Below are 27,730 nucleotides of genomic sequence, written 5' to 3' on the forward strand. Positions count from 1 at the left end.
TGTTCCTGTTCTTCACCCCAGCTAAAGGCAGCGTTGTCACGCGTCAATGAAGTTAATGGCCAGGCAATTCGTAAGAAGCCAGCAATAAACCGACGGTAATAGACGCAAAGACCGAGGAAGCGCCGCATTGTCTTTTTGTCCGTAGGTGTTGGGAACTTGGCGACTGCGGAGAGCTTTTGAGGATCAGGCCGGACACCGTCTTGGCTAACGACGTGGCCTAAGAACTGCAGCTCCTCGTAACCGAAGTGGCACTTCTCGGGTTTAAGGGTGAGGCCCGCAGATCGTATGGCCTGAAACACAGCTGGCAAGCGGCGTAGATGCTCTTCAAATGTGGCCGAAAACACAATCACGTCTTCAAGATACACCAGGCATGTTTGCCACTTAAGTCCCGAGAGTACAGTGTCCATCAGCCTCTGAAATGTTGCTGGTGCTGAGCATAAACCGAACGGAAGCACCTTAAACTCATACAATCCGTCGGGATCGAGTGACGAATGCTGTCTTCTCTATCTACTTCTATCTGCCAATATCCACTTTTCAAGTCCATTGATGAGAAGCAACGTGCATTTCGTAGGCGATCAAGGGAATTGTCGATGCGACGAAGAGGGTACACGTTTTTTTAGTCACTTGGTTAAGCTTGCGGTAGTCTATGCAAAATCGTAAGCTGCCGTCCTTCTTTTTAACAAGTACCACGGGGAAAGCCCAGGGGCTCTGTGACTGCTGGATAACGTCGTCTCTAAGCATTTCGGCCACCTGGAGCTGAATGGCTTCACATTCTTTCGGAGCCACACGGTAAGGATTTTGTCGAATCGGGCGAATCGAGTCATCCGTAATGATTCGATGTTTTGTCAAGGGCGTTTGGCCGACCCGCGATTCGGAAGCAAAGCAGTCTCAAAGTTGATCTATGAGATCCAAAAGGCGGTCCCGTTCTGAAGAAGACAAATTTGGACTCACATCGACGATGGTTACGGGCGTCTTGCAAATTGGCCCTTCCTGTTGCAGTGAGAAGCAGTGCTGCGCATTTGGGAGGCTCTCGAAAGAGGCCACAGTTGTGCCTTTCGGAATTTGCTGACGCTTGTCGCTGAAGTTTGTCAGCAGCACGTCAGTCTGTCCATCGGTCAAGTTGACTAGCCCTCGAGCTATAGAAACACTTCGGCTTAGTACCAGGGTATGCGCCACGTCGCACTTCACTTGAACAAGAAAGCATGATCGCGGAGGTAATGTCACCGTCTCTTTGGCGACGCGTAAGGGCGTCAGTGGTACTTCCGCATAACCAAGGTCTCCATGATTCTTGGTGAAGGCAACGACGCTGTCCTGAATGCTGATTACAGCCCCATGAAGGCGCAGAAAGTCCATGCCCAAGATGAGGTCTTTGCAACAGTCAGGGAGAATAACGAAACTGCCAACAAACGCCGCGTTTCCTATTCCTATCCGGGCAGTGCACTTCCCTGTCGGTGCCAGTAGCTGACCCCCAGCAATTCTAATTACTGGCCCAGTCCATTCGGTTCTTACTTTACGCAGCGTATCAGCCAGTTTGTGGCTAATAATTGAAAAATCCGCTCCGGTATCCACTAGAGGATGTACCTCCAGCCCATCAATAGAAACGGTGAGGTCAGCACTAACAACTTCATCCAGGTTGCTCGTCTCTTTCGGCATTTGCGGCGGAAGTGCGGCTAGGTCGGCGCTGTCAGCTTCATCGTCGGGGCTGCTCATCTGGTGCGGCATTTTCGGTGATAATGTAGGCGGCATTTTCGGCGGTAGTGCGGCAATGTCAATGTTAATGTTAACAGCGGCGTCAGAAGCACAGGTTGTCGGCGGTTGCGGCGGTGGTGAGGGGTTTGGCACTTTTCGACTGGTTGCAACCTCCCCTCGCGAGGTTGCGGCTGTTAGTTTCCCCGGTGAGGGCTCGGGGACCGCTGTCCGCTAACGTCAGCAATGCTACGATGCATCGGCGAAGGATAACGCTGTGGTGATGGGGAGGAGCGGCGGCGAAAGCCCGAGGATTTGGTTTCCCTGCTGACTGGAGGGTCGTCCTCGATTTGGGCAGAGTCGGCGTTCAAGTATTCAGAAATGTGGCGCAACAAACACTGCCAAGGGGATAGTGGCACTTTCTTCCTCGCAGACCATAAACATCGTCCAAGCATGGCAGTCACCAATTCTACACTGTCTTGTTACTCCACACCTCTGCTTTGCCCAGTAATTCATACCACGCTGGACAAGCAAATACCACCATATAGTCACAAAGTCACACACTACAAACCACCGCCACACATACAGTAGGACATGTCTATCCACACCACATCACTTGTGTAGTCCCTATGTATTGAAAAACTGCCAACGTCTACGAAGCCACGAAGCCATGTATTTGAGGGAAAAAGATTGTTTAAACTAACATGGCCCTAAAACGTAAGAGGAGTCCAAGAATAACAGCTTTAGGCCAAGAATAACAGCTTGAGGCCCGATAATAATCTCCTCCTTTGCATTACTCAAGAGGATTGCTCAATAAAAGTAGATTATTTTCTACGTAAACTCAACGAAGCTTCACTAATACATCTGTATTGTTTCTTCTGTATCCAGTATGCCTCTAAAATTTCGCGCGCCATCTTATCCCCACTCTTTCCTAAAATGTTAAGCTTGCTAAATAATGGCTCACACTTGCACTTCTGACAGTGCAAGGGTAAATTTGACCCTTGCCATTTTCTATGGACTTCTCGTGTTCCCTCATTCTATCATTGATACATCTTCCAGTTTGCCCTATATATACTTTACCGCACTTCAGAGGAATCTCATAAATCACTCCCACCCGACATCCAATAAAACTCTTTACGTGCTTCTTATCGCATTGTCCGTTCTTTCTCCTCCCTATTAATGCACATAACCCACCCAGTTTTTTGGGGCAGAAAACACAACTGGCACCTCAAACCTACCTGCCACCTTTTTCAGGCAGTGTGCAAATCTATGTATATAGGGGATCACTTGTGGTCGTTTATTTCTCAACATATCTGCCGTTCTTTTTTTCCTTTCATTTTCTGAAGCAGAGACTCTGCTACCCCACAAATAATCATAACCGGGAAACCAGCCACCTCAAGTCTTTGTAATTGATTATTGAAGCTTTCCTCTGCCATATGTACACATGATTTTAACAAGGCCGGCTCCAAACAAAGGGAAGCTATCCCTCTTTTAACAGTCTTTGAATGGGCTGAACCATATAGAAGTAGCTCTTTTTTAGCCCTGGGAAAATACTTCTGACACACTTCCCCATTACAAATTCTCATATTTAAATCAAGAAACTGCAAGTTGTTGTCCACCAGTAGCTCATGAGTAAACGTAAGTCCTTTTCCTTGTAGCTTAAAAATAGAAAGAACTTTCCACACTTTGATTCACTGCAGAGCCCTTATCCACAATGACTAAGAAATCGTCAACATATCTGAATATTTTAAAACCTGAACCATTAAGGGATGTATAAATTGCTCTGTCAACAGAGGATAAAAAGATGTGACATAGAACTGGGGCAACACATGACCCTATACAAATGCCCCTTCTCTGCACATACATATCGGACCCAAACGACACAACAGTGGACTTAAGGTAAAACTCGAGTAGGGCTAGAAAATTGTCCACATTTACACCAGCAGAGTTCTGAAAGTCTATAGTGCCATTACTTTCAATGCATTCCCGCACCGATTCAAACAATTCTAAATGTGGCACCGAATAGAACAAATCCTCTACATCAATGGAAAAAAAGTACCCAAGATTGGTTTGATCTTTTAAAAAATTGATCACTTCAAAAGGATTATTAGTAGCAAAGGGATCATGAACCTCCAAACCTTTTAAATGTTTAAGAAGATACCGGCTGATCTGCTGCTGCCACGCATCACGTTCACTCACAATACATCTGAAAGGCGAGTCCGGTTTATGAGTCTTAACAGTGAAGAACACATCCAAACAAGCCTTCTTGCATTCACTGATTCCCTTTGCCAACCTGGTTAGCTTCATATCATTACATAACGCAATAGCTTTTGTTCTGCAAACTTTCTTCTTCACTTTAACGAAATTTTTCTCAATTGCAATTGTCGCCTTCTCTTCAAAGAGTCCAGCCGGTATCACAGCAAAACCCTCTTGTTTGTCCGTTTGAAGTAATCGAAGATTATTCCTTTCAAAAAACTTCACCACTTCTGCAGTACATTCCTTTGGTACCTGGTCCTTCTTCCAAGACGTCCTCAGATTACTATCAAGCCCATCCAGTAAGCATAATCTTCCAGTAAGCCCATCAAGCCCATCCAGTAAGCGCATTGTCTCGTCGGTCAGTTCTAGCGAAATTGTTCACCAGCTGGCAGCGGAAGTCATCCCATGTGGATAAGCTGGCCTCGTGGTTTTCAAACCACGTTCTAGCATTATCCTGAAGGGCAAAATAAACATTACAAAGCTTCTGGTCTGCGCTCCACTGGTTGATCTTTGCCACTCGCTCAAACTGGTCGAGCCAGTCCTCCACATCTTCAAACGCTTACCCACAAAAGCACTCTGGCACCTTGGTGTTCTGTAGAGTCACCGGCGTAGGGTTGTTATGTGCCATGGCTTGGAAGGTCTGAGGAACTTGGGCGTTTGAGGAGTCGTTCGGCAGATGGCTGTACTCCGGCGCTAGGCCTAGAAGGCGGAGGCTAGCACGATGGACAGGCGTGTCGATGTTTGGGATCCGCTGTGGACTGCCGGACGCAGTCTTATGCATACCCCAGCGCGCTCCACCAGTGTCACGTCTCGGTAGAACGCCAAGGAGGGCCTAGCGATAGATCGTTTCAATGGTCGACCAGAACGAGTCTTGCGTTCAAGCTTCTTTCTTTTTCCAGGCTCGCGCTTGTCGTCTCAGATGTCATCTTTTGCGTCTTCTTCTATAAGCGTCAGTATTTATTGTAATACGCAAGCCACACAACCGATTCTCCTTAGAATTTTCACAACTTTGCAAGCGGGGATAAAGGGATTGAATATCAGATACAGCCGCAAAAAACCGGGTGACGAACAACTTTTATTCCCGATAAGAAGGTGTATATATACAGTGTGCTGCCGTATTGACTTGGTCGGCTTTGCGGCACAGGGATAGGACGTCCTGGATATAAGTGAGATATGACTCTGTAGTGTTTGGATGTGAGAGGCAAGCGCGTGTTTAGCGGCTAGGTGGCGGCCAATAGGCTTTCCGAACAGGTCATGGAGCTTTTGTTTAAATATATCCCAAGATGTGAGGTCATCTTCATGGGTTTCAAATCACACCCGCGCGGTCGCAGCTAAGTAAAAGATGACATTCGCGAGCATAAGTGTGGGATCCCACCTATTGTGCTTGCTGACGCGTTCATAGAGGGCCAGCCATTTGTCTACATAAACTTCGTCGGTCCCTCAGGACGTTCTGGGGTCACTTAGTTGGGCCGTGACGACAGCAGGTGCGGCGGCCGTAGACGTAGCGGCGTCTGTAGTCATAGCGGTGGTATCGGTGTGGCAACCGCTGCGGAGATCCAGCTTTTCACAGGGGACCGAAGGATTCACCTCCACCAAGAGATTTTACGAGGAAGATTCGCAGTCTGAGAGCTGTTCGCACCACTAACGATGATCACAGCACAGGTCTCAGCACACGTCTGCGTCGCCTTCTTCTGGGAATCTGTCGCACCTCTTTATCCTCAGCAGGACCAGCGAATGCCGCTAAGTAATAACGTCGTTACTGATATGCTTGAGCTTCATCTTTGCCGTGAGACCCTCATTTATGTTGCACGATGTACACGGGGACCGGTGCTTTTTGGTCGAAGACCTGAGCACCCACTCTCCAGCTTTCGGCTGTGGCACAACTTGCTCTGCTTTCAGATGACGTGGTACACTAAGAGAAAGGGCTCACTAAGTTGTCTGGATGACATCGCTCGTTGGAGCCCTGCTCCACGGCACGGAGGTCTTGTTTGTTGGGCTTCGTCCCACTTCCCTCTAAACATATTCGGCGTTGATCTTCGTCGGCACCATCTGGTGACTTCAACGCTGGAAGGTCCGAGTCGCATTTCGAAGTTCAATATACACAGCCTTGACATCATCACTTTTGACACAACTCACAGACAGTGATACAACACAACCACACTCTAGATCTCAAAATTATTAGTATTATGTCACTCACAGCTTAAAACACAGAACGGAGTGGTTGTTGCTGTCCTAAACCAGTTAACAACCTTCAAGAGAAGTTTCGCATGGGCATCCTAAATGTCATGGAAGGATAAGCATTGAGATGACAAATTCCACACAACTTGCTCAGTTCTGTGCCAAGAGTGTTATAGCTTGAACACTATTCATGCTCTATAAAATTGCACCTACTGCATCCACGCGTACTGAGACGTTCTGCTAATTTTCGACACATTTTAAAAGGTGTTGTTGAGAGAGACAAAAATCTCTTCAAAGAAATGTCTAGCGATAAATTTCTAGGAAAATCCTAGGCCGTCAAGGAAAATACCCTGTCAGCGTGCCCAACAAATCGGCGCGTCCATCAATATTAAATACACGTGCCTCGCGTGTGAAACATTCATCACCTGTGGCGCAAGCCATCTGCTCGAGATGAGCTTCCCGATCATACCGTGCGCGCTCTGATTGCAAGCCATTGAAAGTTGTTAGTGCAGTCCAACCGCACAAAACCGCAGATGCTACAACCCCACATCGACGAGCAACTCCGTGCGTGACACTGCCAGCTTGAACAGCTTAGTTGCTGCTATCCACTGGTCGTGCTCCTTCTCATGCACATACGCGCCGGGATCCCAGAATGATTCGTAATGTACCGTCAACTCTGCTGGCGTTCTTTTGTTTTGTTTGGGCGACAGACACAATTCCTGCAGCTACCGAACTCCCCGCCGTCAGACAATATCGCAGCCACATCACAAGATGCTAGGTCCTCATCTGCAACCTCGACTCGCCTTGTCTTCGCGACTCAGGACCATCCTCATCGTTGACGGTGGCTACCGGGCCCGTCTGACCAATGGCCCCTTTATAACAAACCTGCCCCACTTTTTCCGCGCCCGTGGTCTTCGAGTGTTTATAGTGAGGTTTCGAATCACCCGTCTCTTCAAGAGCATGCGATTCATCGCGGGCATCTTTCAGGCCACATCATGCGCGTCGTCAACTTCAGTCGCATTCACTTATGAATTTCGGCTCGATGCCCTTCGCGTTTTGCCACAATTGCGTACACAACGAGATCAGGCGCCTCGCCGCTGACAATCTGCAATGTTCGCGGGGACTGTACTTCGCTAGGGAAGATTTGAACATCAACCAACGTCAGCCATCGTGCTTCACCTGTGCCTCTGACGCACTGCATAGTTCATCGCTGGCATCTTTCCTTCGAGAGGAAGCGAGCGACAGTGCTCCTGCTCTGGCAACATTGTCATTTCTTGCTCAACTGCTGTCTTTATAACAACGGCAGTCAATAGCAGGAGACTCCTGAAGGCTCTGAATGTGGTGACGGAAGAGCATCATCGTTCGTATGGCACTTCACTCATAGTGTTGCACAACCGTTATGGTTTAAGCACAGACGTGTCTGCCTCTAAAATCCTGGATCTTCTCATTTAATACGCGTAAGTTATTATTACAGGTTTATGTCCAGCGTGAATGAGCTTTAAGTTAAGAGCTCATCCTTTAAGAGTATGACGCGAGAGCGTAAGCTACCAGCCCACATATAAATGAGAAAAGTTAGTGCTGCTGTACCCAATGTGGAGCGAAAGCATTAGCTGCCAGAGATGTTGTTGTTGTCCAAATAACATATGGCGCATACCCACAGAGTTGTATCCGCCAAGAATTGAGTAGCAAAGAAAGTCTTTGAAGTGTACTTTCATGTAATAAAAAAAAGTGTGATTGGAGGGGTACAGGAAAGGAAACAAAAATGAAATAAATGAAATATAAAATGAATAGTGGTAACACACATGGGATATTGACACTAGAATTGTAGAACAAGTGATGTTGAAATATTCAGCAAGGCAAACGATTCGATTCCAGTAATAAAATTTACATGCGGTAAAAACAGACCTGTGGCTGTGTCCAAGGATGGTGGCGCCAAATGATAACAATATTGGACTACTTGAACTGAGGCCAAGCTGTTGCATTCGCCTTACAATCAACTTACTTCTCAACGTAGTGAGGCGGCAAAACAAGAAAGGTTTTTACAATTGCAGAATCCACTATAGGGAGGGATGGACACAAGGACAGAAAGTCGGAAATTACAGCCACTTTAGAAAAAGAGGAGTCTAGTTTCCGTAAAGCAAGTACCACCGCCAGAAACGCCGCTTCAAAAATTGTTGTGAAGTCCGGAAGATGAACAGAAAAAGACCAGTCTAAATGCGGACATTACATATGCCCACACCTGCCTTTTCATTACACTCAGATGATTCAGTTGCTATTGCTAAGCTAGCAGAAAGGCTTCCTAAAACATCTAATAATCCGTTTAGAATAATGGATGATACGTCTAGCATTATTTCGGAAAATGTCGTCAAAGACAATTTCAACCAACGATTTTCTGTTTTGCTTGGGAAGTATACTAAGAGCCCTACTGAAAAATCCCGTGTAAAATTCGTACAGGAAATTGCACACAGGTTTACTGTACAGGATCTGGGATAAGGATTGTGGATTTCAGGAAATTCCTGCACTGCCTTGGAAAGTCCGGAAAGAAACCGCGCGTAGCTCTAATACCGGAATGGCCTGTATGGTTGATAGCCCTCGTTTCCGGAAAGAAACACGTCGCCCTACTGGAAAAAGCATGCAACGATATAAAATAACACCACTACGTTTGAAAACGAAATATGCCAAGTTTGGAGTCGAACTTCGGTCTTCATGGTCTTAGCCACTACTCCACGCCGGGTTATGGTTATTTTGGTTTTTATTCAGTATATTGCCACACCACTGACCATCTTCTGGCGCCACCAAGTGGCCGAATGTCTTGGCACGTGGCTAAGCGTCTTCCTCGTCTCTCTCGAGTTTTTCGCTTGATTAAAAAGGGCCAGCTCGGTTGTTGTGCTGCTTGCTACGTGTGTTGGTGACATTTGGTGGAGGTGCTGGGTAAGATCCCATGTACGTTGCCCCCGAGGACGTCAGTGACGCTGCTCATCAACGCGTGGACGCGACTCCTGTCCATAAAGCCAGCCGTCGCCTGCGAGGCCTACAACCTGAGTTTGAACCGCTGTCCACCCCGCTACGAACCATGACATCCACGACGAGCAGCCAGACAAGCCAGCCTTCCAGCAACGCCCCACCGTTCGTCCTTCTCGCACCGCGATCACCGCCATCATTTCATGGTGACCGGTTAGAGGATGTGGAAGACTGGTTGGCCAGTTTTGACCGTGTGGCTGCATTTAACCAATGGGACGACGAGCGAAAACTAATGAATGTGTACTTCGCGCTGCAAGACTCGGCCAAGACGTGGTTCGAGAACCACGAGGCGTCCTTTGTCAACTGGGCAGCCTTTCGCCGTGAGTTACAACATTCAGCTCGAGTGCGCGCAAAGAAAATGCAGAGATTGCGATTCGTTCAAGGTCTCAACAGTCAAATGAGAGTGTGGCCATGTTTGTCGAGGACATGACGCGGCTTTTCAATCGGGCCGACCCTACCATGCCTGAGGCAGCGAAGGTACGGCACCTCATGCGCGGGGTGAAGGAGCAGTTGTTCGCTGGCCTCATTCGCGACCCCCCAAGAACTGTCGCTGATTTCGCAAGAGAAGCTACCAGCATGGAACGTTCCCTGCAGGAACGGAGTACCCAATACGGCCGCCAGGCAAGCGTAGCGGCCACACCCTGCTGCGCGTCCGTGCCAGCAGCCAGGGACGAGGCATTGCGGGAGCTTGTGAGGAGCATTGTCCGCGAAGAGCTGCAAAACCTCCATTTGAATGCTCCCTCTGCAATTAATTATTCTACCGTGGACGTCATCCGTGATGAAATTCGGCGAGCGGTGCAGCCACCACCACCACCAGCACCACAACCGGAGTCATGCATCATGACTTATAGTGATGTCTTACGACGACCTGCTCCCGAGCCAAATCCATTCCGTCCCGTTGTCGGACCACCGCCTCGCTACATGCGCCCCGTCGAGCAGCAACAAGATCTGCGCCCCGTCGAGCCACAGCAATACCAGCGTCCCGCTATTAGCAAGGCGCACTTGTGGCGCACGCCCAACAGACGGCCGCTCTGTTATCACTGCGGCGAACCTGGTCACATTCTTCGCAATCGCCCATACCGGAGAATGGGCTTGAGAGGATTCCCACCAAACGCGCCTCGACCGCGCTATGGCGAAAGGCCACAGGAGATTGAGGAGTACCTGGCTGCTAACGAGATGCAGCCAACGTCACCACAACGGCGGTCGCGATCGACATCTCCGAAGCGTTTTGCTTCGCCCAGTCGGTACTCTTCCTCTGGGCAATTCAGAGGCACGTCCCCTCACCGGGAAAACTAAACACGGCGACCTCCGGGGGTGGGGCCGCCGCTACGTTTCAGATTAAACAGCCTCCACCCGACGATTTGACGCGACGGCCCGAGCGGCGACGACCCGATCCGATGAACTTACCGACGTGCTGCGAACGCATTGTTTCCGGGGAAATTTTTGTAACCGCCGACAGTTGTGATGTGACCGCACTTGTGGATACCGGCGCCGATTTCTCCGTCATGAGCAGCCAGCTAGCCACGGCACTCCGTAAGGTTCTAACGCCTTGGTCTGGGCCAATGATGCGTACCGCCGGTGGTCATGTAATGTCGCCGATTGGCATGTGCACTTGCCGCATAGAGATCTGCGGTTTTACTTTCACTGGCACATTTGCCGTATTACAAGAGTGCTGCAAAGATCTGATTCTCGGCATGGATTTTCTTCAAGAGTATGGTGCTGTTATAGACCTTCGGGAGCAGCTCATGGTATCGTTTTCAACCAAGCGAGCCGTTGATAGCAACACGGACTTCCTTAAAACGATGTTGCGCGTCTGTGACGACCACATAACGATCCCTCCGCGTGCGAGCAAGTTCGTCACAGTCGAATGTGATCACAGCACTGACACGTGTGGCATTGCTGAAGCTAACATGTCACTGCTTCTAACTCGACAAGTTTGTGTAGCTCGGGGCCTTGTCGAACTTGTCCGTGGCCAAGCCAACGTGCTAGTGACAAACTTCACATGTGAACCCCAACATTTGACGGCGAACACGACGGTCGCTTATTTTGAAGAACTTAGAGAATGTACAGGCCAGTACGCTTTATCCAACACGTCAGACCCCGACAATGCGACGCCTACAGCCATTCAGACTGATGTGAACCCGAACCTCTTGCCCAGTGAGAAACGCTGCATAGAGAATCTTGTCAATTCGTTTCGAGATTGTTTTGCATCAACCTCCAAGGTCCCTTGACCTCCGCAGTGGATATTGGCAAATAGAGGTTGACGAGCGAGACCGTGAGAAGACCGCTTTTATTACGCCGGACGGTTTGTATGAATTTAAAGTGCTCCCGTTTGGCCTGTGTTCGGCCCCTGCCACATTTCAGCGAATGATGGACACTGTACTCTCTGGTCTGAAGTGGCAGTCATGCCTCGTATATCTCGACGACGTTGTGATTTTCTCGGACACGTTCGACGAGCACCTGAAACGTTTGCGCGCTGTCTTCGAGGCAATCCGATCTGCCGGTCTCTCTCTAAAACCCGAAAAATGCCACTTTGCTTTTAACGAGCTGAAATTTCTCGGCCACATTGTCAGCGCTCGAGGTGTTAGCCCAGATCCAGAGAAGACGGCCGCTGTCTGTTCATTCCCCAAACCAGCGGATAAACGAAGTTTGCGTCGATTTCTCGGCCTCTGCGCGTACTATCGTCGTTTTGTTAACAATTTCTCCAAGATCGCTGAGCCCCTGACCCGCCTGACAAAAGACGCCGAGCCGTTCTTTTGGGGCCCCGACCAGGAAAATGCTTTCACGGAACTCAAGTCCCGTCTCCAATGTACGCCAATACTTGGCCACTTCGACGAAGAGGCCGACACGGAACTGCACACGGATGCCAGTAACGTTGGCCTCGGTGCGGTCCTTGTTCTGTGGCAGGACGGTGCAGAACGTGTCATTGCTTACGCCAGTCGCACTTTGTCCCGTTCAGAAGTTAATTATTCAACTACCGAAAAGGAGTGCCTCGCTGTTGTGTGGGCAGTCATGAAATTTCGTCCGTATTTGTACGGTCGTCCGTTTCGTGTAGTGAGCGACCATCACTCTCTGTGTTGGCTGGCAAACCTGAAAGATCCATCGGGTCGGCTTGCTCGATGGAGCCTTCGGTTGCAAGAATTTGACGTTACAATCGTGCACAAGTCCGGCAAGAAACACAGTGATGCTGACTGTCTGTCCCGCGCCCCTACTCCCTGCCACGCGGACGGGTCCGACGACGATTCCGTTTTCCTCGGTGTTATCGCGACGTCCACCTTATCCCGAAAGCAGCGGGCTGACTCTGAACTTTTGCCCCTCATTGAATACCTCGAAGGAACCGTGTCATCTCCTCCTCAGCTCTTCAGGCGCGGACTGTCGTCATTTTGCCTGCGTGATGGTGTGCTCTACAAGAAGAACTACGGTCCAACAGAAACTGCTTATCTGCTTGTAGTACCCACAACGCTACATGACGAAGTTCTTCGTGCGTGCCACGATGACCTTTCTTCCGGCCATCTCGGGTTTTCTCGCACATTGGCACGGATACGCCGAAAGTACTACTGGCCCAGGCTAGCTGCCGTTGTGCACCGCTACGTCCGTACCTGTCGTGAGTGCCAGCGGCGAAAAACACCACCCATTAAACCAGCTGGGCTCTTACAGCCTATCGATCCCCCGAAATTCCCATTTCAACAGGTCGGCATGGACTTACTGGGCCCATTTCCGAAGTCCTCCATGGGTAACAGGTATATAGCGGTTGCCACTGACTACCTTAGCCGCTACTGTGAGCCCAAGGCCATTCCCCGTGGTACCGCAGATGAAGTTGCGCATTTCTTCATTCACAACATTGTACTCCGTCATGGTGCGCCAACAGTCGTCTTAACTGACAGAGGAACCTCGTTTACGTCGGCACTCACGAGTGAGGTACTTCGACTCAGTGGCACCACCCACCGCAAGACAACAGCCTATCATCCTCAAACTAATGGACTGACTGAGCGGCTTAACAAGACAATTGCCGATATGATTTCTATGTATGTAGACGACGATCATGGGAACTGGGACCGAATTTTGCCGTACATCACGTTCGCATACAACACTGCACTCCAGGAAACAACACGCTTCACTCCATTTTATTTGGTTCATGGACGCGAACCCTTGACTATGCTGGATGCTATGCTTCTTCCAGATTCTGCTCCCTCCACTGTCGTGGGGGCTGATGAATTTATTCGTGACGCAGAAGCTGCACGCCAGCTTGCCCGACAGCGAATTCGGCACCAACAAGTACACGACGCCCAGCGCTACAACCTGCGACACCGAGAGGTGACTTACACGCCCGGCGACCAAGTCTGGGTATGGAGCCCAATACGGTTGCGAGGGCGCTCTGAAAAGCTTCTGCGGCGATACTTTGGACCTTATGAGGTGCTCCGCCGCCTCAGCGCGGTGAACTACGAGGTGCTACCACAAGGCACTGTACGCTCCTCTCGGCAGCCGAAATCTGAAATAGTTCACGTTGCAAGAATGAAGCCATACTACAATCGTTAAACCATTTCAGGGTCCAAACCAGAGCCAGAGACTTTCCCCTATAACTTGCCCCGCTTTTCGACTATGCCCCTACGCTTGCGGCATCGGGTCGATGCCCCTTCGAAGGGGGGCAATGCCACACCACTGACCATCTTCTGGCGCCACCAAGTGGCCGAATGTCTTGGCACGTGGCTAAGCGTCTTCCTCGTCTCTCTCGAGTTTTTCGCTTGATTAAAAAGGGCCAGCTCGGTTGTTGTGCTGCTTGCTACGTGTGTTGGTGACAATATGTAGCTACTTTTGCTCTTTTGTACTTTGTATATTTCCCTTGGCTGTAGAATTTGTGGTCGTAATTCACTGATCGCCATTTAAACACACTGAATCTTTTTCCAGGCTGTCACGAGGGTTCACAAATGTCCCGTATCTTTATAATGCGTCCCTTTATTGCAGGCAAGCCTCAAGATATCATAATTTACTAGTGCTGATGTGTTTGTCATCATCTACAAACGCTTGTAAGTCTTCCTACATACAGAGATGTCCGGTGCATTATTGCTTGTAATACTGGGCGTTTTAGCTTCACGTGCTACCAGCGGAGCAGCAACGTCAATGAATACACTTCCGACCTAGCGGTCTTGATAAGTAAACATTCGAGAACGCGTCGCCCGGTGTGCGGCTATCTGTGCATCTTTCGATGGTCAGCGGCGTTTGTTTCCTTTTTATCGAGCAGTGTTTTGTCATCGCTAGCGAAATGATACGTTCGTGCTTCCACTTTCGCGTTGAAGGCGCCAGAATTTCAGTCGCAGATATGAAGACGCACCGCAAGATCGTACAAGCTGCAGCGTCTGTTGTACGCGCAAAAGCGACGCGACGCGCGTATATGCTTCCTTCTAGGTATTTGTGAAATGAAGCGTGCTCTTTATATACAGAATAGTTGTATAATATGTTTGGTATCATGCTTATTTAGTGCGCTGGCGTGTCCGGCATGGTCATTCTGGATGAGCTTCATCGATCGGCCCGGCTTCAGTTCAGAAGCGGAAATACTCTGCCTGGTATCAGTTCCACCAATGACACGTTCGTCCGGTTTCTGGTTGATTGATACAGGCGGATCCGAAATGAAACCGCGCGGAGCTCTCATTCCGGAAATTCCTGTATGGTCCATGGCCCTTGTTTCAGAAAAAAAAAACTTGACGCAGGCTGAAAAAAGCATGCAGAGCTATAAAATAACATTGCAACATTTGAAAAAGAAAAAATATTGACGTGTCGTGATTCGAACCTCGCAATTCTCGGCCAGCAAGCACACTCTTTAACCACTACACCACGGCAGAATAGGGTGCACTGGTTATATTTCTACTGATGTAGTCAACATTGGTTATTCGTACTTTGTGTATTTTTGCAGGGTGTATAATATGTGGTGGTAATTGAACGATCGCACCTCTAAACATGCTGAATCTTTTTCCTGGCTATCACGAAAGGTGATCCGCATCCCGCATCTTTGCAATGCATCGCTTTCTTGCACGCAAACTTCAGAATGTCACAATTTACTGGTACTTATGTAGTCAACATTGCTTTTTCGTACTTTGTGTATTTTTGTAGGGTGTAGAATATGTGGTGGTAGTTGAACGATCGCACCTCTAAACATGCTGAATCTTTTTCCTGGCTATCACGCAGGGTTATCCGTGTCCCGCATCTTTACAATGCATCGCTTTCTTGCAGACAAACTTCAGAATTGTCACAATTTACTAGTGCTAATGTGTTTTGTCATCGTCTTCAAACGCATGCAATTTTTGCTACATATAAATATATGCGGTGCACCAACACTTGTAATACTGCTTGTAGCTTCACCTGCTGCCAGCGGAGCAGCGACGTCAATGAATTTACTTCCGACCAAGTGTTTTGCATACGTAAACACTCGAGGGGGTGGTGGTGAAAACGTTTAATAAAATATGAAGTTACATGAAGGTTGCTTTGGGGTCAGACTTAGTGCCCTTCCCCTCACAAACACTAGGTGGAGCCCCTAGTACGGGACCCCAGTGGCTTCCGCTATGACCAAGGCCTTTTGGGCTTTCAGGTCGGAGCAGGCGAGTAGGGTCGCCTCCCAGTCCTCCCGGGTGGTGTTTTGGTTAGGTGCAAAGGCAGGGTTGGAGAGGCATGCCCACACCATGTGGAAAAGGTCCGAGGACATTTCCCCGCAGTGCGGGCACTCCCCGGAGAAGGCACTGTCAAAGTGTTTAAGTGACGCCGGGCACATCATGGTATTCGTAAGGAGGCGAAGAAACACGCGTTCCTCCGGTCTTAACCCTTTACACGGATGGGGGTAAATATTGTGTCTGTTTTGGTACAGCTGCGTAATTTCCCTGAAAGTGTAGGCTGATGTGAATTCTTCTGAGGAGGAAGGAGACGAGGTTGCCCGGTTAGAAAGCGCGCGGGCGGCGGCATCTGCTGCCTCGTTTCCTTCTAGCCCAAAATAGGCCGGAGCCCAGACTATGAAGCGGCGGGATGGACTTTCGACGTACGAGCTGTTTTGCAGTAGTCGGTAGGCCAGGTCCGAGCTGTTTTTTAGTAGCCGGTAGGCCAGGTATGGAACCCAGCCCTGTTGAAAGTTCCTACACGCCCCTCGCGAGTCGGTTATGATTGTTTTGGAATCAGAGTGTGTTGCTGCTAACGCGATGGCGACCTCCTCTGCCTGTGTTACGCTTCGGGCTTTAACTGTGAGCCCGTTTACCGTTTTGGAGTCGTGGATCACTGCCGCCGTGTACCACCCGCCTTGGTGCGGGCCGGACGCGTCCACATAGTACACTCCGAGTTTGTCTTCGTAGTCATGAGCTAAGGCCTCTGCCCTGGCCATGCGCCTACCCTCATGGTCGTCTTTGGACATATTAGTGGGGAGTGGTTTTACGTGCAGGGCGTATCGCCACTCCTGGGGAGGCCTTACTCTTTCCTCGGTTACAGTCGTGTGTTGTATGTGTAAACGGGTTAATAGCCGACGCCCCGACGGTGTCTGCGATAGTCGCGTGTATTGACTCGTGAGGTGGGCTTCTCTCAGCTCCTCGAACGAGTTCGTCATACCCAGACCTTGGAGTCTCAGGTTTGACGTGGTTATAGGGAGGTCGAGGGCCTTCTTCGCTATTTTGCGCGTGATCACCTCGAGGATGTTTTCGTCGTGAAGCGACTCCCGATGTCCGGCTGACCTGTACATATTTCGATGGTCAGCAATGTGTTTCATTTATTCTCGAGCGTATTGATACGTGGCAAGGTAAGGCCAAGAGATAAGTCCAAGATGCCTCCGCACACAGCACACAGAAACACAGCAGCGTTAACTGAGCACCAACCGACGATGCTCGCACGTCGTCTTCACCAAAACTGACGAGCTCTTCTTCCGTCCTTATGAAGATACCAGTGCATGCACCGCCTAATGTAGCACTACCCGCCGGCTGAAAAGCACCGTCCTGGTGCGTACTAGCGTCCAAACCAGGGTCCGTGTACGGCTTGGGGCGTGCAACATGGACCGTCTCGGTGCGTGGTGTAGAGGTATGCGTTGCGGGGTGGAAGGGCGCAATTTCATATGTCACTGGACCTGTATAATGGGGCAAAAGTTTTTCCGAGAGGCCAACGCGGCGAGCTGGGGTTCAAAGCAGCACTAGAGAGCCGAAAAAATACTGTGTGTTGCGATGACAGGAATCATAGCGAGGTTTCTGGGAGTGCTTAGAGCCTGCGAGTCAGTTGCGAGCAACAACGCGGGCAGCATCAGCTCTGGCTACGGCGTCACGAGCATATGAGCTGGCAGTGGCGGTCGAAGGGAGCAGGCTGTCAAAAGGAAGCAGAGGTTCACGGCCATATGGAAGATAGAATGGGGAGTAGCCGGTAGTGTCATGAAGCGACAAATTCCAAGCAAATGTCACAAACGGTGGCATTATGTCCCAGTCGTGGTGGTCATTAGTACCGTACATAGACATGTCAGGTGATGTCCGGTTAAGGCATTCAGTAAGCCCGCTCGTCTGTGGATGGTAGGCAGTCGTGAAGGAATGAGGAACAATGCACAATCGTAGGATCTCGTTGACTATACGCGCAAGAAAGCAACGGCCACGGTAGCTGAGCAGTTGGCGGGGAGCTCCATGGACGAGTATAACGTCGTTGAGGAGGAAAGCAGCGACATCAGTTGCACAACTGGTTGGTATTGCTTGTGTGACCGCGTAGCGTGTGGTGTAATCAGTGGCCACCGCAATCTATTTGTTCCCCTATGCGGACAGTGAAAAAGGCCCTAGAAGATCCAGACCCACTCGAGAAAATGAGTCTATGGGGATGTAGATCGGCTGCAGGAGTCCAGCTGGTAAAACTGATGGCTTTTTCCGGCGTTGACAGCGGTCACAAGCAGCCACGTAGCGGCGGACTGCGCGTATAGGCCAGGCCAAAAGAACCGATGGCGCACACTGTCGTATGTGCGAAAGACGTTTAGATGACCCGCTGTGGGAAAGTCGTGAAGCTGTTCAAGGACGGCTGTGCGTAGGTGCTGAGGGACTACTAGTAGAAGGTCGGGGCCATGAGGTCGCAAATTGTGCCGGTATAAGGTGCCGTCGTGGAGCACAAACAAACGAAGGGAAGGGTCATGGCGATCAGCGCTGAGGAGATTGATAATTTCGCGAAGCTGAGGGTCCTGGCTTTGCTCCCGGCGAATGTTGGAAAAGTCAGAAATAGAGAGCACGCAGGCGTCATTGTCACATACAAGTTGGCTTGGCGGGTCAACTGGATGACAGGACAGGCAATCGGCGTCTCGATGCAACTGGCCAGGTTTATAAACTACTGCAAAATTGTACTCCTGAAGGCGCAAGGCCCAACGTCTATGGCGGCCAGTAGGGTCTTTGAGTGTGGAAAGCCAACACAGTGCGTGGTGGTCTGTGACTACTGTTAATGGCCCAAACTAGGGCCAAGCACTCACGTGCTGTGATGGAATAATTCTGTTCGGCAGCAAAGAGGAGTCGGTTGGCATAGGCGATGACGCAAGGGGAACCGAGCTGACGTGCGATAACGGCACCAATTCCATGACCACTTGCGTCGGTGCGTACTTCTGTGGGCGCTGACGGATTGAAGTGAGCCAACATTGGCGGACCGGTGAGGTGGGAAATAAGAGCGACGAAGGTGGCCGATTGTTCGTGGCCCCCAGGAAAAGGAGACACCTTTTTTCAGAAGCTGCGTGAGTGGGCGGGCGATTTCCGCGAAGTGTGGTACAAATCGCCGTAAATATGAGCAAAGTCCGAGAAAGCTACGCACGTCACTGATAGAGATTTCGGTATAAGAAAATCACTTACAGCGCGAATTTTGTCGGAGTCCAGCTTGATGCCATGGGTACTGACCAAGTGTCCTAGAACCCTCAGTTCCCGGCGACCAAAGCTACACTTCTTGGAGTTCAACTAAAGGCCAGCTCGTCGGAAGACACCAAGAATAGGCAAAACATGATGGAGGTGGCCCTCAAAGGCTGATGAAAATACGATGACGTCATCGAAGTAGCACAGACATGCGGTCCATTTGAACCCGCATAGTAAAGAGTCCATCATGCGCGCAAGGTCGCAGGGACATTACTCAAGCCGAAAGGCATCACCTTGAATTGCTAGAGGCCATCTTGGGTGACAAAAGCCGTCTTTTCACGATCTCTTTCGTCAACAGAGATCTAATATCCAGAACGCCAATATCCAGAATGGAGATCGATGGAGGAGAAGTAGTTGGCACCATGCAGGCAGTCGAGGGCATCATCGATCCTTGGAAGAGAGTACACGTCTTTCTTTCTTGGTTATCTTATTTAGGTGTCGGTAATCTACGGAAGACCTCCAGCTGTTGCCTTTCTCGACAGCTCAATACTGTTGCTGGCCAACATTATGTTGCTGACCAAAGAGCAACTCTGTAAGGCCGTCTGTGAATATGGCGGGCATCTCCAGTATCGATGCGATGTGTGATGACGGACGTTTGGCCCAGGGATCCGTGACCGAAATAAAAAATGTAGCTTTATGACCGCAAAAGACCAGCAAGGGCGCTTGCATATTCGGGACGCAGGTAAGAGGCAATCATGGCTGAGATGCGGTCCTCCGGACTATGTGACGGGACATGTTGTGCAGGTACCTTGGCGTGACGGTCGGACAGCGCTGCAGAAATAGTAAAGCTGGACAAAGGTGGCAGCTCGGCAAGGAAAATGCCCTTCGGGAGAACTTGCGAAGACATGGTGAAGTTGAGTACGGGAATGTAGGTGAGGTTATTCTCGACGTGTACAATGTTATGAGGTAGGACGATGTTGTGCTGTAGAGTGACGTCGGTGATGGGGTTGACAACGTAGTCGCCGTTAGGAAGGGAGGGAAAAGGTGACTAGCGCACGTATACTGCCGCCTCGGGAGGTAGGCGAGTAAATGTACTAGAGCGTAGGCGAGGCTGGGATTGGTCAGCACTAGGGTCCTGAACACCATGGGGCAGGGCTAGGCGCAGAAGTCCGGAGGCACAGTCAATGAGAGCGGAATGGGCTGTTAAAATGTCTACGCCTAAAATCACGTATTGAGGACAAGTAGTAAGGATGACGAAGAGCACAGGGACGTGATGGCCGGCAATGTTGACGCGCGCAGTGCACATTCCGATGACGGTAGCAGTGTTTCCATCGGCAACACGAACTGCTGAGGTGTTAGCGGGCGTAAGACCTTTTTTGAGGCGCTGGCGGAACGAGGCACTAAGGACTGAAATATGGGCTCCGCTGTCAATAAGGGCAGAAACGGAGACTCCGTCCACAAGAATGTCAATGAAGTTACGTCTGGGTGTGGGGGTCGGTTCCGAGTTGACAGTCCGGGTCGGTAATGCAGCGTCACTCCCTGGCACTGCACTCGCTAGTTTCCCGAGTAGGTGCCGGCGTATGATGGGGAAGAGCTGCGAGGAGGGAAAGGTGAGCGGGATCGACGAGCCAGTGGGGATGGAGATTGGCTGGCGCGACGGGCAGGGGGGACGGTTTCGTTGCGAGACTGACCTGTTTGAGGAAGATAATGTCCAGGTCCATCATGGGTGGGGCTCCTCAGGTTTGGCAGTGAAGCGTCGAGGTCCATTGTAGTATCGACGGTCGGCGTTGTAATAAGAGCGAGGGGCGAAGAAGGTACGGCAATAACGAGATGTATGGCCGGCGCGACAGCAGATGAAGCATATTGGCCTGCCGTCTGAGGTGCGCCACTCTGCAGGATTGCGGCTAAGGCAGCGACGTGGGAAAGCCTGGCTCGCGGTAGCAGCAGCCACTACAGGAACAGGGTGCGTTGGTGACGGTGGCGGCACGGGGCTGGATGAGATGCCGACGTTGGCGAGTCCTTGGCGAACAACGGCCTGTATCTTGGCTATAGTGTCGGGCGGCAGAGACGTGAGTGGTGCAGGAGACAAAGTCTCGAGTTCTCTCCGGATGATCCGAGTGATGTTCGCTGGATGAGAAGGCTGTTGCAAAGGCGGCTGGTCAGCGTAGGAGGATGTAGCCGCCGTGTTTGGAAGGCGGTCAAAGCGATGTGCGATACGGCGTTGTTTAGTCTGCTCGAATTTTCGACAGACTTGAAGTACCGAGTCGACGGTAGCGCAATCCGTGTAGAAGAGGATGTTGAATTCATCATCCGCTATACCCGTGAGGATATGCCCTATTTTGTCACTTTCTGGCATGGAGTTGTTCACCTTGCGGCACAACGAAAGGACGTCTTGAATATAGGCAAGGTAGGACTCCGTGAGGGATTGGGTGCGAGTGGAAAGTTCTGTTTTTGCTGCGCGAGCACGTCCAATCGGCTTTCCGAACACGTCCTTTAGCTTTTTTTACAGATTTCCCAGGTCACTAGCTCTCGCTCGTGATTTTTGAACCACGTCCGAACTGTTCCCGCCAAATAGAAGATTACGTTCGCCAGCATAAGGGTCGCCTCCCAGTGGTGGTTTCTGCTGCAGCGCTCGTACTCATCTAGCCAGTCGTCAACGTCCGGCTTGTCTTCGCCATTAAAGATGGGAGAGTGGCGGAAATTCGTGAGTACCACTGGCTGAGCCGATGTTGCTGCGATGGTAGGGGCTGCCTCGGAGGTCATAGTGGTCGTTGCTGACGTCGTTGTGAGCCCAGATAGGTGGCGGCCACTGCGCAAATCCAGCTTTTTTGTGCTATTTTGCTCTTATATTCTGTTCTGAGCACACGAGTCACCTCCACCAGGATGATACGTGGCAAGGTAAGGCCATGAGATTAGTCCAAGATGACTCCCCACACAGCACACAGAAACACAGCTGCGTTAACCGGGCACCAACCGACACTGCTCGCACGTCGTCTTCACCAAAACTCACGAGCTTCTTGTTCTTCCGTCCTTATGCAGATACCAGTGCACGCACCGCCTAATGTAGCAGTATTTTATCCTCACTAACGAAACGCTACGTTCTTGTTTGCACTTTGGCGTTGAATGTAGCAGATCTTAAATCGCAGATATGCAGATGCACCGCAAGATCGTACAAGCTGCAGCGACTGTTGCACACGCAAAAGCAAAACGCGATGCGTGTATGTACTTGCTAGCGCACATATCCACGGCTTCATATTTTTAGGTATTTCCGAAACAGCGCGTACGCCACATATAAGAAAAGTTATAACATATAATATGTATGGTTTCATGCTTATTTAGCGTCAAGGCATGTTCCGATGTGGTCATCCTTGTTGAGCTTCACGATCCACCCGTATTGTGTTGAGAAGCGGAAATACTCTGTCCCGTATCAGTTTCATTCATGACGGGTTTGACCGGTTTCAGTTAAACCGGATATGACCTGTTTCTGTATATGAGCTCAATACAGGAATGGTCAACCCTGTTTCATATCCATATTGTACTGGGATGTTCTGAAGGAGATGCATACTGGAAATGGTCTGCCCTGTATTAACTCTATACCGGTCGGACCGTCCGGATTGAGATTTATAAACCCGTTTAAGCTTCATACAGGACAGGTCACGCTGGTATGAAATTTATACGGACTACAGGACCGGTTCAAACCCGTTTGGCGCGATACGGGATTTTTCACTAGGGAGGGGAAACATTTAAAGGGTCTAGCAAATTTTGGATCGTAACTACCGGCGGGATGTGAAGTTTAGGCCAATGAACACCGAAAAAAAGAGGTCGGTTTCCAGCAAAATATATGCATAGATCGGTGAAATTCTGATTCATATATCCTTAGGTACGTCTGAACAGTTAGACGTCTTAATCTACATACCAAAGGACCATCCGGTCTTCAAGGTAGAGCACATTGTTGGCGACAGATTTTGGAAGTCAAAGACACAACTGAAGCACTCCAAGAGAACAAGCGGGTGAATTATATTAGCTGTTGAACCAGAAAACAACACTGAACCGAACTCTAAAATTAGACACACATACATAACATAAACCGTCCAGAGCAAATCTCTCCGCATTTTAGATCAGGGACCACTAATTCGGCGGAACATGCCCACTGCCCGAGCCCCTTTCGTTGCGATATGATTAATGTGGGGCTGCTATGAAATATTATCATCATAAGTGATCCCTAAATTCTGTAATGATCTAACCTGAGGGGTTATTTGTTACTGATACATTACAGACAGACTTACAGCATCTTTTATATTGAAAACAAGGACAGCGCTCTTGGTAGTATTTATTGTGAGACGTAAGCCACACAACCAATTCTGAATGGAGTTTCGGCAACTTTGCAAACGGGGATAAAGGGATTCAATATCCGATGCAGCCGCAAAAAACTCGATATCGTCTGTGTGCACGGCCCCGCGTCGGGGGATGAACAACTTTTATATAAGAATGTGTATAGGCATATACAGTGTGCTGACGTATTGGGTCATACGCAGATTGGGCTAGAGCGAGTGACATCAGCCTTACTCAGATCTGCTACATCTTCCTTTTTACTGAAAAACAATGTTTAGCGTCACTCGGGTAGAGGGTTGCGACAGGGTACGCGTCGCTGCTTTGTGCTTCGGCATAGCTCTTGGCTGGGCTCTGTGCAAGGGCCTTCTATAGGGGCGGGGCTTGTTTCAGGTTGCGGTCCTATCAGTCGTAGATGTTCTCGTGTGCGTCGAATTTCACTGCCGTCCTCAGTTTTGACGATCGCTGAGCGAGGTTCGTTAGCTGGCCTGAGAAAGACACCTGGAGACCAGCTCTGCTGGATTGTGTTATGCACAGTCACCTGCTGTTTTGGTGTCGCATGTGGCAGGTACCTGCCGCGGTTGTAGTGAGTCCTTAGGCGTTGGCGTATCTCTCGAAGTCGGCTGTGGACCATTGCTGGGTATTTATTGCCTTTGGTTCCAATTGGCTTCTAGGCATCGGGAGAAGTTTCCGAGTTTGGCGTCCCATCAGCCTCTACACAGGGGACTGTAACACATCATCACGCGGAGTATTGTGCCAATCAAGCAAAGCCATTTGAAATGCAGGCATTTTAAATCAGCATTTTTTTAGAAGCTTCTTTGCTCCCTGCACCGCTATTTTTGTCATGCCGTTAGATCGCGGGTGGTAGGGGCTTGACGTGACGCGGCCATACCTAGGATGTTCAGAAAGTCCTTAAGTTCCCAGCTTTTAAAAGGCGGTCAATTATCACAGAACAGCTTCAAAGGCAAGCCATGGACAGAAAAGATTTCAGAACACCAGATTTTCAGCGAGGTTGCTGTGGCGGGTCGAAGTTCTCGAATCTCAACAAAAATATCAGGAAACGTCCTCGATGACGGCAAATTCGCGACCTTCATAAAAGAACAAGTCAATACCATTAACCTGCCAGGGTAGGGTTGGAACATCTTGACTTAAATTAGGCATTTTTTCGTTTCGCGGCTGGTTCTTCATACACACGTTGCACCCATTGCAAAACTGTTCGATGTCGCTCGCCATGTTCGGCAAGTACATCCCGTTCCTGGTCCCGCCCTAATTTTATCTACGCTAGCGCGTGCCGCGAAGGAAGCGGATCAATTCGTATCTTTTTGACTCTTGCTGCGAAATACGAAGCCTTCCTGCGCGTGTATCTCGTCTCGGTACCCCCAGTAGGTCCGAAGTTGCTCTGGGACATCGTGCTTGTGAAGAGGCCATGCTGCCACGGCGTATTCGCGCAGCTCTGTCAGGTTGCTGTTGTCACTGGTTGCTGCAAGCAGGTCTTTCAGGCAGTGCTCGGAGGCTGAAACGCAATCAAGAACATTGACTTGAAAGTCCTGCTGTTCTTCTTCCATGTATGGCTTACTGGGAAAGTGAGATAAAGCATCTGCGAGGAACAGTTCTTTGCCAGGTTTATACGTGACAAAGATGGGGTAACGTTGCAACGTCAGCCGCATGCGTTGCAAGCGTAGCGGGTACTGGTGCAGTGGTTTATTGAAAATGGCCTCCAATGGCCGACGATCTGTCTCCACTGTTACTGCATGGTGTCCAAATATATAGTCATGAAATATGGTGCAGTTTCCTTTTCTATCTGAGCATATCTTTGCTGCGCATCTGTGAGTGACTGCAATGAAAACTCAACGGGGTGCGCATCCTGCCCCAGAACGGCGCCTACCCCGTACTTCCTTGCCTCAAATGCAAGGTAACTGCTTTCTTGGGGTCAAAATAACAGAAAATTGGGGCTGTTATCAGATCCTCGCGTAATTTTTCGAAGCTTTCTTGCTGCGTTTCTGTCCATGCCCGTGCGAGTTCTTTGCGTAGCAAAGATCGAAGAGGGGCGGTCACCACAGACATGTTAGGGATAAAACATTGCGCAAAGTTTATCGTGCCCAGAAAAACTTGCAGTTCCTCACTACTCTTAGGTGCTGGCATTTCCAGAATATCTTGTACGCGTTGTGGGTAAACTCGCAGTCCTTCTGCAGTGAGCACGTGTCACAGGTAGCGTACCTGTGGCTGGAATAATTAACATTTCTTCAAGTTCAGTTTCAGGTTATGTTCGCGACCGCGTGTTAAACGATGTTGCAAGTGGTAGTCTTGTTCTTTAATCTTTCCCCATAAGAGGATGTCATTCATTACTACTGCGACATTTGGCAAACCTTCTAGCACGCGATGCATTGCTGTTTGAAACAGTTCCGGGGCTGAGGCAAATCCAAAAGGCATCCGTAGAAATCCGCGAGTGGGGGAGGGCGGATTCAGTGCTGGGGCGTCTGAGGATGTCGGCGTACGTAGCAGCCTCTGCGACTGGAATCTGCTGAGGAGTGATTGGTAGTGCCTCAGCCACATGATCCCGAATCATAGCTTGAAGGCTTAGAGCTAGGTTAGAAGGAGGGCCCTTTACGCTTTGACGAAGGGATAATTGTCGGGCGACCTCCTCGCGCACAAAGTCCTTGATCTGGTCGAGCAGCGAGCTGCTGGTTGCCGACAAAGCCAAGCTTGATAGTGAATCGGGCTGTATGGATGGTGGTGGGGCCTCAATGCATTGCTTGCGGAGCTCATCGTATGTCTGACAAAGCGTGAAGACTTCTGCAACGGTGATGGGGTTGAGGGCGACAAGCATATGAAAGGCGTCTGCTTCGATGCCGTTTAAAATATTCCTGATACGAATTAATTGCCTTCATGGACGGATCGATAAGTGCGCACAGACTCACAACATCTTCTATGTAGCTGGTGAAAGATTCACCGTGTTGCTGGTGTTTAGATTTCAGGTGCTGTTCGGCGCGCAGCTTTCGGACAGCAGGGCGGCCAAAGATATCGGACAAGGCCCGCTTAAAGACTGACCAGGTGGTGAACTCTGTTTCGTGGTTGTGGTACCAGAGACTTGCAACGTCCGTCAGGTATAATACGACGTTGTTGAGCTTCAGGGCTCCGTCCCAACGGTTGTGGCCGCTTACCCGCTCGTAAGAGGCAAGCCAATCCTCCACATCATGATCATCAGTCCCGCTGAATATGGCCTGGTCCCGCTGTCGGAGCGCGCCTGGGCAAACGACGGGGGTTGGAGAAGAAGCAAAGGGGCTGGCTCATATCGGTTGTCATTGTAGGTGCGATGGTGCGCCTGCGTAGCTCCAGGATGGTAGATGAAGGGTCGAATCAGCACACTCCACCAAATTGTAACGAGGTTTCTTAACCTGGGGATTCGAGAGAGAGATCTTGCTCAAGCGTCAGTCCGAGGCTTCTTCAACAACCCGATCTCGCGCCGTGCGCTTGCGGCGCGCATTCCTCCGAAACTCATCTTCGTCTTCACACTTTCCTAACTATAGTGACTATGTGACTGGACCATTCTGTAGGCTCATTTACCTTGGATATGACACCTTGTTCTTCTATGCGCTGGAGCTCCTCCTTGACTTTTTCTTGAAGTGCCACTGGAACTCTCCTCGCCGGGACGACCACTCCTATGGCTTCGGTCTTTACCTTAATCGTGTACTCAGCACTTTTTAACGGTCCCAGTCCACTGAAAACATCTGCAAACGATTGCGCTGCTGGGTACAACTGGTCGACATGAAAAGTTTCTACGCGACAAATAAAACCAAGGCGTTCAGCTACTGAACCAAAGGTTTGTGGCCGAACAACGCCGTTAACGTTACGCGACATTCTTGGTTTGGCTTGTTCGGCCGCTTGCCGACATCCTTATTCCAGATTACACAGCAGGTAGCTCCTGCGTCCAGCTTGCATGTGAATGGGCGTCCTTCAATGTCAACTGTTGCGCTCCAATGGTCTGATGCTAGAGTGCCGACGGTCAATTTTGTAAAATAAAATCACCCTCATCGTCACCTTGCAGTTCACGCAGTTCCTTTTTCGAACCTGTGTTATGACGGGGCGCAGATGCTTTGCATGCTTGGGCGAAGTGATTACGCCCATCGCACTTTGTGCAGACCTTCCTTTTGGCCGGGCATGTTACGCCACGGTAGGTGAAATAACCACAACGACTACATGTCGCTTTCGCGGGCCGACTGCATGTACTACTGCGTCGCCTGCTGTTTCGGTGCCTTGGCTGATTTCCTTAAATGGCTCCGTTAACGCCCGTCCCGTGTGTCCCTATTTATTTAGCGCTATGTTGCAAGAAAATCCGAGAGGGCCTGCTGTGGGCTCATCATGCAACGCCTGCAGAATTTCCTGCCTGAGGTTTTTAGGCACTACAAGAATTTGCGCAGTCCTGTTGAGTATGGCGTTCTTCACGAAGA

At 50.0% G+C, this 27,730-nt stretch overlaps 1 pseudogene; it reads right to left on the bottom strand.

The window, feature by feature from the left end:
• The window catches only part of LOC146200352 (uncharacterized), a 65,433-nt pseudogene extending 38,293 nt beyond the window's left edge, over nt 1-27,140 (bottom strand).
• Nucleotides 27,141-27,730: the final 590 nt, after the last annotated feature.

The sequence above is a fragment of the Amblyomma maculatum genome, chromosome 2 (genome assembly GCF_055883805.1).
Source record: "Amblyomma maculatum isolate TAMU_Amacu chromosome 2, ASM5588380v1, whole genome shotgun sequence".
Taxonomy (NCBI): Eukaryota; Metazoa; Arthropoda; class Arachnida; order Ixodida; family Ixodidae; genus Amblyomma; species Amblyomma maculatum.